Source organism: Tursiops truncatus, chromosome 10 (assembly GCF_011762595.2).
Source record: "Tursiops truncatus isolate mTurTru1 chromosome 10, mTurTru1.mat.Y, whole genome shotgun sequence".
Lineage (NCBI taxonomy): Eukaryota > Metazoa > Chordata > Mammalia > Artiodactyla > Delphinidae > Tursiops > Tursiops truncatus.
Genome location: NC_047043.1, coordinates 22,473,616 through 22,485,851, shown reverse-complemented (window position 1 = coordinate 22,485,851; position 12,236 = coordinate 22,473,616). Strand labels below are relative to the sequence as shown.

The 12,236-nt window shown below is 42.7% G+C and overlaps 1 protein-coding gene across 9 annotated transcripts in view; it reads right to left on the bottom strand.

The window, feature by feature from the left end:
* Positions 1–12,236, bottom strand: part of LOC141279713 (tripartite motif-containing protein 26-like) — a 45,255-nt gene that overhangs the window by 32,866 nt on the left and 153 nt on the right. For 6 of the 9 annotated variants that reach the window (XR_012334383.1, XR_012334387.1, XR_012334384.1 and 3 more), the window contains exons 1-3: positions 11,874–12,033; positions 11,244–11,293; positions 7,165–7,233 (exon numbers count right to left, since the gene is read on the bottom strand). The gene's annotated coding sequence lies outside the window, so the exon portion shown is untranslated. The other 3 variants (XR_012334385.1, XR_012334386.1, XM_073810510.1) reach the window with 3 other exon arrangements.

Below are 12,236 nucleotides of genomic sequence, written 5' to 3'. Positions count from 1 at the left end.
TGGGAGGGAAACTTGTATTGGGGCCTTAGTATATATAGAGACATCTGTTACCTCAGTTTATAATTTGGGTATCTGTGAGGCAAGATATTCCCAGAATTCTTTACCCCAAAGGGGGCAACTCTTAGGCAATGGCCCAAGAGTTTGTAAAAAAGTACAGATGTGGCCACTTGCTGGCCAGGCATTCAGTGCTAAGATGACTGCCAGAAGTGTGGCCAGTTGTTCTGACCTCTGGGTCCTCTCCTTTATTAGGGACATCCTGGTTAAGGGATGAAAATCAAAAATGTTCCACTGAGCTCCTTTATGTATTATGGTGATGATACCATCTGCAAATTGTATCAACTCCCATTGCTGTTCACTTGGTTGATCCCAAGGGGCATCCCAGGTAGCCAAGAGGTCTGGGAGAGAGGACTTCCTCTAGCACCAAGAAATCTGGCAAGGGACTGGGGACAGGGGAGGCCATCCCCTCCTGCAGGTAAGTATGCCAAAGCGTCCAGGTTTGGCTCCATCCTATAGCAAGGAGGCCTGGGTAGCTATGCCGGGCTGTGGGGTGCTTTCATGATCCAAGGCAGAATGGGCAGCTGGGTACAAAGGGTCACAGATACAGGGCCTGTGAAAGTTTCTGTTTCCAGAAGCACACAATAAGCAGCTAGCAGCCGCTCCTCTAATGATATATAGCACAGAACCAAGGAAGGCAACTTTTTGCTTCAGAAACCAATGAACAACTTTTGGCAAACATGGGTAGTCCAGAGACTCCAGGAGGTATGAGAGGAGATTGCTAAATCCTCTACAGTGAAGGAGTCTCTGGAGAAACCAATAAGAGTGCCTCTTGTAGCACTTTGGATGCTACAAGATGCTCCATCTTTGGATGGAGACGGGAAAATTCACGGTGGGTTGATTTGCAGGTAACAGCAAAAGTGAGATTAAGTAAAATTTGTAAATTAGGAATAAGTTGTCTACAGAATCCCCCCAAAAGATCAAAAGGTTGATCTTTTATTAACATTGTGGATGGCAAGAGGGTCAAAGATTTCTTAACAGTGTGTAGGGGATGGAGCAGCCCTTGAGCTGCTGAATAATTTTTAGGAATTGAACAGAGGTGGCTGGCAGGGTCTTGTACTACGTGTGGGGCCATCCCTTTTTTGTGAGCTCCTTTGTTTCTATGTCCTGAATGAGTGTGTCAAATGAATCTTCTCAGAGGATGGTGTCATCAGTGTAATATCATACCTGTTCTTCTGGAGAAGCGTAGATGCAGTTAAAGTCTTGCTTTCAAAGATTGTGTGCAAAGGCAAAGTACCCCACGGTACACCACGCAGGGGCACCAAGGGGTTGCACCTGGTAACACTTTCAACAACTAGGTTCTGTGGGAGGCCAGCTTTGTAGTATCAAGAAGCTGAGTGACCCCCGGTTCTTAGAGGAGGATGTGATTGGCTTGTTTCAATAATTCTTCAGGCTGTCAGGAACCTGACACCACTCACCACTCAGGGTTAAGCAGGAACTGTGCCTGGTCCCTCTGATAAGGAGGGTTGTTTGGCTAGGGCCCTTATCCACAAGAACAGAGTGGGGACGGGAACTTGCAGTTAGGCCATTCAGGGCTCCCCCAATTTTACCCAATGTCAAGGCAGCATATAATATTAAGCTCATTATAATTTTATAATATTAATTACATAATTTTAAGCCTTATACCACATCATGCAAAACATTTTTATCAGTCACAACATTCTAAGAGCTCAATTCCCAGGAGTTGGCCAAAGGTCAGTCATGGAAACAGGCCCTTCTTGGGAATGTGCAGGGTTTGAGCAACTCAGGCCTGCTGAGTTAACCTTTCCATCACAGATACTTACTCCAATATGGATTTGCCTTTTGTGACTGGTTCACTTCTCCCAGCTTTACAACTGTACCCTTGCAGAATGCCTTGTCCATCACCATGGTATTCTATACAGCATCACATCTGACAAGTGACATATTTTGCAGCAAAGGAAATGTGGAAATGGACTTATGCCCGTGGACTTCACTGATCTTAACACATGTCCCATCACCTAGAAGAAGCTGGCTTCATAAAATTCCGCAATGACGTACTTTGAGGCTCACTTACAGCACCAACTGGAAGATGACCCCCTAGGAGGTTAGGGTGATATCCCAAAGGAAGCAATACGTGCATTAAACCGGTGGCCAACTGTATTCATTTCCTACTGGTGCTGTAACAAATTACCACAAAGCAGCCTGCAGGGGCCTTAAACTAACCCTACCCCCACTCCACACAACCACAACCACATGCCCTAGAAAACAGCCCACAGAATCACAAGCAAATGTAAGTTCCTGATATGACTTCCCTAACAGTCTCCCTTTACTCCCAGAACCATTCCCCGTGCACACCTTAGATAAGGCAGGTGCCCCAGGTCCTGCTTCTCTCTCTGTCTGCACTCTCTCTTAAACTTCCTCTGTGGCCCCTTGAGGCATGCTACGTACCTCCTCCAGCACCTGTTGTTGAGCCATGCTCACCATCTAGCACTCTGTGCTCTACTTAACAGATGTTAATTTAACAGTCATAACGATGAGTCTTATGGGACGAAAAGCAAGATGTCAGTAGAGCTGCTTTCTTCTGGAGGCTCTGAGGGGAGGATCCATTGTCCTCGCCTTTTTCAGATTCGGATGGTCAGATTCCTTGGCTTGTGGTTCCTTCCCCTGTTTTCGAAGTACATCACTCAAGTTTTTTATTTCTTCTTTTTTGTAGTCTAATTTCATTCTGCCTCCCTCTTATAAGAACACTTGCGAGCACATTTAAGGCCCACCTGGATAATCCAGGATAATCTCATCATCTCAAGATTCTTAACTTAATCACATCTACAAACTTCCATTTGTCATATAAGAAAATATTCACAGGTTCTCGGGATTAGAGTATGAGTATCTTTGAAGCCCATTATTCAACCTACCCACACTGCACCCTCTGGCACCCCAAAATTCATGTCCATCCCCAGTGCAAGATATATTCACCCCATCTCAGCCATACTGAAAGTCTCAGCCCATTACAGCATGAACTCAAATTCAAAATCTCATGTATATATCATCAATTCAGAAGACCCAAATCTCATCATCTAAATCATTAAACCAGGTATCAGTGATCTCTGGGTATGATTCATCCTGGGACAAAATTCTACTCCAACCATGGACCTGTGAATCTAGAAAACAAGTTATCCTTCTCTCAAAATTCAGTGCTGGGACAGGTATATGAAACAGCTGTGTTTCCTATTCCAAAAGGGAAAAAGTGGAAGGAAGAAAGGAGTCACTGGTCTGAAGCAATGTTAAAAGCAGCAGGGAAAATTCCATTTGGTTTCAAGGCCCCCTGCCGTTGGTCTCCCTGCCTTTTCAGGCCTCACAGAGCAATGGGTGTCTGTGACCATGCTCCCCAGCGTCTCTGGCACAAGATTCTTCCAGCACCTGCCAGCCCCTGGGCTTTGGACTTTATGAACTTTCTCCCTGTGGAGCAGGACAGCCCTTGGCACAGCAGCTGCCAGCTGTTCCTGGTCCAGAAGGAAGGCTGATCCTCTGGTCAAAGGGAAAGTTGTCACTCTCCAACTAGGCATCCTCATTCTGCTATGGGGTCTACTGTGGTGGGAGTATAGATAATTTTTCTGTTTTTTAATCTTCCTTGGTTTATTAATTTTCTTTGTTTAAAACTTTTTGAATAGTAAGGGACTCACATGATTCACATAATCAAAGAGTATAAATATATAACCACAAAAATAACAGGGTTTATGGGGAAAATAGGGTTTTGGGAGACAACTCAGAATCTATACTTCTTTGTAAACTTAACACTAACAAAACAATCAATAACAATCCAAATAAAAACACTAGCATTGTTTTTAAAAGACTTGTTAAATAGCTAATAGATAAAGATTATGATATGAGGTAAAGGACTTTACTGTTATTGAAAAAAAAAAGGTAAAGATATGTTGAGAGGGTAAGGAAAGATGGAAGCTGGTGGTTTATGGAAACAAGGCAGGGGGTCATCACCAACAGAAGTTGCAGAATAAGCAGTTGAGACTTTGCACAAAAGTAGGTGTTGATGATGGGTGGCTTTGGCTCATTGTTTTGTGTTTGTTTCTTTTGCACTGGACTTGTTTGGTTGTCTTGCTATCTTCTTTCTTTTATTGAGAAGCAGCTTACAGAGTTCCAAATACAACCTTGTGCCACGGAGCAAAGACTGCACCAAAATCATCATTTTCTATCACTGCAAATGGGTCTCATTTCTACTTAAAGCAGAAGACACCTAGGAAAGCTCTTGTAGGGCAGCCTAATGACATTTTTCTTCCACACTTCTGAGGGGTGCATCAGCAAAAAAATTTGTTGCCATTCCTGTGTAGAATCGTACTGCAGCAGCATTTACTAGTCTCGTCCTCAAAACATTCATGAAGGGACTTCCTTGGTGGTCCAGCGGTTAAGACTCCACGCTGCCAATGCAGGGGGCCCGGGTTCCATCCTGGTCAGGGAACTGCATCTCGCATGCAGCAACGAAAATCCCACATGCCGCAATGAAGATCCTGTATGCTGCAGCTAAGACCTGGCACAGCCAAATAAATAAGGAAATATTTTTTAAAAAATTCATGAGGGCTTCCCTGGTGGTGCAGTGGTTGGGAGTCCGCCTGCCGATGCAGGGGACATGGGTTCGTGTCCTGGTCTGGGAAGATTCCACATGCCACAGAGCGGCTGGGCCTGTGAGCCATGGCCGCTGAGCCTGCACGTCCGGAGCCTGTGCCCCGCAACGGGAGAGGCCACAACAGTGAGAGGCCCGTGTACCGCAAAAAAAAAAAAAAAAAAAAATTCATGAAGATCGGGATAATTATTTAACAAGTACTTCAAGACAGAGAATGTGTCCATACTGAGTGGAGAGGAAGGAGGTGGGGTGAATGGCATTGTCTATAGCATCATATTCCCGCAGCTTGCTCTGCTCAATTACATTTGCTACTTTGCATTCAGCTGCTGCTACTCAGAGCAAAACATTCACATACTGGGACAGTTGCATGCGACACAATGCAGCTTCCACATTATGCTGACACCATTTCCTCATTTATCCATTTGTCTGAAGAAGCGCTCATTGCCACAGTAGAGACAGTGAAGGCTCTTGCTCCCAATCCCGCCCACCATCTGCCTAGTTCAAGCCTCATCCCCAAACAGGGAACCACCTTCTTTAGTTTCTTGTGTACCTTCCAGTTTATGAAAATATCAAGTGATTCTTGGTTCCCTCCTCTTTTTTTTTTTAAACACAAAACTAGCCTATTATACACAATGTTTTTCACCTTGCTCTTTCCACTTGCAATATATCTTGGAGATCTTACCAAAAGTACACAGAGAATTCCTGCATTGTGATTAGTTTTTCATTGCATAGTATTCCTGTGTGTGTGTGTGTGTGTGTGTGTGTGTATAAAATTTTAGCCAGTCCAAAATTGATGGATGCATGGATTATTCCCAATCTTTTGTTAAAGACAAACTGCAATGAACAAAATAGTACAATTTTTTTGCATGTGTATAAGCATATCTGTAGGATGAATGCCAACAAATGGAATTGTGGAATTGCAGGGTTTAAGAGTATATACACCTACAATTTTGACACACATTGCCAATTGTGTGTCAAAAGGTTTGTCCTAAGTTGGATTCTACAAGCAATAAATGAAAGGGCCTGTTTCTTCACAGTCTTGCCAATCAAGTGTATGCCAAACTTTTGGATTTTTGCTATTCTGACAGGTGCAAAATAAAATCCCTGTGTAGTTATTTGCTCCTTCTTTATTATGAGTGAGGTTGAGCATTTTTTCATGTTGAAGGCTATTTTGTTTCCCTTTCTGTGTGAACTGTCCATAGGGATCCTTTATCAACATGTAACATAACAAATATTTAATTTATTTATTTTGTCCATTATTTGTCTTCCCCCAGTAGAATGTAAGCCCCCCTGAAATTTTTGTCTCTCTTGTTCTGCTGGAGCCCCAGCATCTATAAAAGTACTTAGCACAAAGTAGGTGCTCAATAAGTATTGGAGGATGAATAAATGGATAAAGAGCATATGCAATAGATGATCCTGGGATAATCAGATAACCATCAAGAAAAGAGAAACAAATCCATATCTGGCTCCAAACATAAAAATGAATTAATCCAGGTATACTAAAGGCTTAAATTTGAAACACAAGACTTTTAAGTGTTTATAAAATAATACTGGAGATTAACTATGTGATCTCGGGACAGGCAGAATTTATTAAACTAGACCCAGAGTCCACAACATAAAGAATGATAAATTCGGCTACTTTAGAATGAAGAACTTCTCTTCATCAAAAGACACCATCAAGACAAGCCAGAAACTCTGAGAAGATATGTGTAACACATACAATCAACAAAGAATTAGTCCCCAGAATATATGAAAAAACAAATATCTCCCATAAATCCACAAGATAAATTTAAAAACAGCCCAATAGAAAAATGGATAAAAGACGTAAGAGGCATTATACAGAAGGAGACATACAAATAGCAAAAAAAAAGAAGAAGGAAAAATGAAAAATTCTCATCCTCATTAATAATTAGGCAAATGGAAACTAAAACTAAAATGAGATAACATTTCACACACATCAGATTGGCAAAGAGTTGAAAGTCTGACAATACCAAGTGATGCTGAGGATGTGGTTCAATTGCAACTACATCTGCCAGTGGAGGAACAGTAAGAAATACAACCCCTGGGGGATAGTCTTGCCTCACTGAGTAACACAACATATATGCACATTCTAAGACTCAGAAATTCTACTCTTGGTCACATACCCTAAAAAGTCTTGCAGGTGTGTGCCAGGATACATGTATGAGAATGTTTATAGCAGCATTACCCATAATAGCAAAAAGATGGAGACAAACCAAATTCCAGGAACAGTAGAGTGGAGAAGAAAAAAATGTAGACTGTTCATATTTGAAATACTACACAGCAGTGAAAATGAATGAGCCAAAGCTAAATGCATCAAGATGGTGGATCTCAAAAACAAAGACAATGAGTCACAGAACACATACAGTGTGATTCCATGTATATAACGTCCGAAAACTGGCAAAACTAGGTAATGTACTGTTTAGGGATATCTACATGTGTAAAACAATTACAAAGAAAAGCTAATGACTATCACAGAAAAGCACATTGAAGCTTACCTCTAGAGGAGAGAGGGAGTGATACATCCGTTAGGGGCACACAGTGAAAGATGATGGAAATCTGATTTCCTAGAATGAGAGATGAGTGCAAATGTCTACTTTATTATCTTCTTCTTATTTTAAAACATATACATGCATTATATGTACTCCTTCTAACAGATGATATATTTTGATATATTTCACAGTCTTTGGGAGGAAGGAAAAGAAACGAAGCAATCAAGTACAAACAAGATTTCCAGTCATGGGAGCAGAGAAATGGAGGGAGGGGTTGGCTAAGCAAAAATCCTTGAAAAACTTATCAAGGAATTTTTTTTTAAGTGAGGGATATTATAATATGTGTGTATGCTTATGAGACTAAGTCAGTGAAAAGGTAAAAAGTGATGATACAGGACGTGGGACATCACAGAGGCATAGTCTTCGAGAAAACAGAAGGGATGGGATCTGGCCTTGTTAGTGAAGGTGCCAACGAGGCTCACTGGACAGGAGGGAAGTCAAGGTGGTTCTGCCACAGTAGAACTTGCTGGAAATATGATGTCTAGAGTTTCCTGGAAATCTGCCCTCTGGAACTTCCCAGAAATCCACCCTCTTGGGTGCAGGAGAAAGCTGTTCACACCAGGGTGAACAATATAAGATCTCCCGAGGGGTTGCTGCTGGCGCTGTTTGTTGATGACCACCATGCATGGCAGAAGCTGGATGGTAGGGAGATTTCCTGTGCTTCAGGAGCTGGTGCTGGAAAAGCCGGGCGCTAGCTTTAGGAGCCTGGCAAGGAGCATACCAGAACCAGGAAGCAAAAATCGTTTTCCCTGTAATGACTCTCTAGTGCCCTCTAGTGACAAAGATCAGTGCCTGCTGGCAAAGGAAAAATATTTAAATGGCTCAGGTGCATTTCGGAGCTGAGAAACAATAAATACATAACCAATCCCATGGGGAAAGAGTAATCAGGATGACAATATCTGAACCTTCCATCAAACTTCCCATCACTCAAAGTGGGGTGGAGATCATATATTTCTTCGTGTGATGCAATAGGTACACAGCAGCACTTATGGAATATTTCTTGCCTTAAAAAATGGGACTCGAGGGACTTCACTGGTGGTCCAGTGGTTAAGAATCTGCCTGCCAATGCAGGGGACTCGGGTTCGATCCCTGGTTGGGGAACTAAGATCCCACATGCTACACGGCAACTAAGCCTGGGTGCCGCTACTACTGAGCCCAGGCCCGTGAGCCACAACTAGAGAGAAGACCGCGCGCCGCAACGAAAGATCCCACGTGCCGCAACTAAGACGGAACGCAGCCAAATAAATAAATAAATAAATATGGCACCCAAATCTGATAAAGCCTCTAGATCTAACTACCAGTTACAAGAAATACAGGGGATAGAGAAACAAGTTAATTGACACTATGAGGAAACCAGGCAAATCCAAAATGTAGAACATTTTACAGGATAAATGAACAGTTTTCTCCAACATATTAATAGTATAAAACTAAAGGGAGGGTGGATTGCTATAGATAAGAAAAGGATTAAAAGACATAATAATAAAATGCAATGTATTGTCAAAGTATAATTTTCAAAAACTTAAAAACAGTGGTCTTAGACAAATATAAAGAGCATTTATCAAGGAAGTATTAACAAGGGGACCAGTAAAAAAGAACTATTTCAAAGAGATTAAAAAAAACTTAATATACATGGGCACTGGACATACATCTTTTATATCTCTACCGACTAATATTCATGTACATTGTTATTGACCAAGAATCATTTGTATCTATATTATTTTTCTATAAATTCACATCTACCCTTAAAGAATATGCTAAATACCCTAAAATAATAAGTCAAAGTAAAACCTCCCTAGAGAATGAGATAATTCTTTCATGGGCCTGTTGGAAAATGCTCCAGTGTTACACAGAAAGGACACACAGTCATCATTTTGTCTATGCCCAAGTTTGGAATTTTCTTTTTCTTAATAGTATGGACTTTGTTTGCATCTGGATTCATACAACTCAAATGCAAAAAGACATCTTTAAGAAAATCAGGGAATTTGAATATGGTCTGGGTACTAAATGATATTATGAAAATATTGAATAATTAAATGAATAATTTTGCTTGGTGCAATAATGGCTTTTTGGTTATGTAAGCAAAGTCCCTATCTGTTAGAAAAGCATGTGGAAGTATTTACAAGTAAAGTAAAACATGTCTGTGATTTGCTTTAAAATACCCCAGTTAAAAAAGAAAGTGGGAGGAGGGAATAGATGAAACAAAACAACATGTTAATAACTGTTGAGGACAAGTGGTTCACGATATTTTCTCTACTTTTGTGTAGGTTTGAAAAATTCCATAATAATTTTAAAAAATGTAATGATAGTTTTCTGCTTCACACTCTGGGGTAACTGCACCTTCACCACATAAGGTTTAGAATTCTTAGTTTTAAAGTTAAAAGTTGAATTTCTCATTGTTTACTATACAGCATATTTTCACTAACTTTTGAACAAAAAGACGTTTATATAAACATCCCTAAAGTTGGAATATAAAGTATTTTAAAGAACAACTCAAGTCGTATAAGAGATTGGCTCAGCCTATGCCTTCTTTCTGTTTAAAACTCGGCAGTCAATGCTGTTAGCATTCAAAATGCCTTTCTTTTTCCTTTTGAAAGGGACCGTGAAGCCTGTTATTTTTTTAGCCCATAGCCAGGTCTTAGCACAAAAGCAGTCGGTTCTTAGTAGCATACATTTATTTCTCTGTTAAACCTTTGCTAGAAAACAGACATATAGGCTTAAAACCAGTTTAGCTCATGTAACTTTTAGCTTTTCCTTTAGAGATAGTCATTTATTCTGGCCCTGATAACAAGGTATCCTTCATATGAAAGATGCAAACAAATTCTTTGCCTCTTTACCAGTGGGAGCTTCATATTTTTAAGTATTTTTGTTCAGAGGCCTCTTTCCAAGCACTCTAACATTCTTCAGACCTTGAGATTTCTGAAAGCCATATTTTAACTCAATAAATATGGTAAATAGTAGGAACATACCTACTAAATTTTCTTGCTTGATTTAAGATTCTCATTTCAAATGCAAGTAATTATATCCTTTGGGCTAGTCAATACTTATAGACAGTTTCAAAGGTTTTACATGTATTATCTCATTTAAGCCTCACAATGATTCTATGAAGTGGATATAATTATTATCTCTATTTTTCAGAGAAAGAACCTGTGGCACATAGAGGCTGAGCAACTCTGCAGAATCACAAAGAAAGTGGCAGAGAGGAGGATCCCAGCCCATGCAGAGCCAAGCAGAGACTTGACTTGAAAGCTAAACTAACCAGCCCCATATGATGCTCTGGTCTCCAGCTGGTATGAACACTGGGCTGGAGGGCTGGAGGAAGGAATTTTGGCTCTGCCCTCAGAAACTTGGGGCAGTGAGTCTGAGCACCCAGTAGCTATAGGGGCGGATACCACTGTGTGCGACTACAAAACTGCCTTTGACTGTACAAAGCAAGCCTTGGAGTCACCATTGCCCTTATTTGGGCTTGAGAAGCCGCATCAACCAAGGTGTAGTGTGGTGGGAGAGGGGAGTGCATAACTGACACTGCAGCCAAGCAGGGCCATAGGGCTTTAGAAAGCTTCTAGAAATGCCCAAGCAGAGCCCATTCATTCAATATACATTTATTGAATGACAGTCATGTGCAGGGGAGACAGGTGATGTCTCCACCCTCATGGGGCTTACATTGCTCAGGGGTGGGTGGCGAGTGGGGAGTATAAACACATTGACAAAGAAGTGAACAAGATGCTTTGGAATGATGGAAAATGTATGACAAAAGTGAAACAGACTGGATGGTGGAGGAAGGCCTTTCTGAGATGTCAAGGGAGCAGAGACATGACTGACAAGAAGGGGGCAGCCATGCCAGGGGCTAGGGCAGGGAGTTTCAAGACCAGAGGGGTTGAAGCACAGGGACTTAGGGAGAAGTGGCAAGAGGGAAGTCAGAGTGATAATCAGGGCGGTTATGTCAGCCCCGCAGGCCCTGCAGAGGCCTTCCTGTCTCTCTAAGTGGGCTGGGAAGTTATCAGAGAATTTCAAGCAGGGGAAAGTACCTCTGTGGCTGGAGGATGCACGAATGGCCTGTGGGTGGGGCAAGTACCTCCTAGAGACAAGGAGAGGACAAATTAGTAGCACGAAATCATTTAAGGAGCATTTAAAACATTTCCTCCAAAACACCAACTAAAAGAGTAGGTAGCTGGAGGGCCTATGTGCTGAACGCGGTGACTCTCCCGCTGGCCCAGGGAGACTGGGCGATTTTCACGCGGCGGTGCCTGGGACACGACTACACAGGAGTCGAGCGAGCGGCCAGGGACGCTTGGCGTCGTCAGCTTCCCGGGCCCCGGGTGGCGTGGACGCTCGGAAGCCTCAAGGAAATCTCCCCACCGAGGATCCTGGGAACCCGAGTGTCCGTCCACTTTTCGGGCTGTGTGGTTTCTGAATCCAACGCCGAAGAGGGAAACAGCCCAGGCCCCTAAACTCTTGGGATCTCTGTCGAATGGGGACAAAAATGCCTGACTGGTTTAAAGATATTTTATGTAAAGCGCCTCATAGTAAGCGCCTCGGAAATTGTAGTTAATTTCTGCAAATAGCCCCCTGAGACTATCTGCTTGGTAAGATTCTGCCTGGTCCAGGAAGCAAATTTAGGCCACGTTGCGGGCAGAGTCATATTTAATGTTGAGCACCTGGCAAACTCGCTTCGCCGCCTAGTGCCCTCCGACCCTCGTCCAGACCGGGGCTGGAATTGGGAGAGGAGGGATTCTGGGGTCCCAGAGTCCTACGGAGATGTCTCATTAGGCCTCAAATTTCGACTCCCTTCCACTCCGTAGAGCGGGAGCGCGCACCACGCACCAAACTCCGGCTGCGGCAGCCGCTAAGCCTCAGCTCCGCAAGATTTCAGTTTCCCTTTCTCAGCCCCTGCTGCCCCACCCACCGCTGCGGCCCAGGGATTTGCCCAGTGATCAGTGACGAAGAGGGAACTAAGGCTCCCATTGGGAGGCGGCGTTCGGCAGGGGCCAATCCGGGCGCTGGTCCGGGGGAAATCTCGG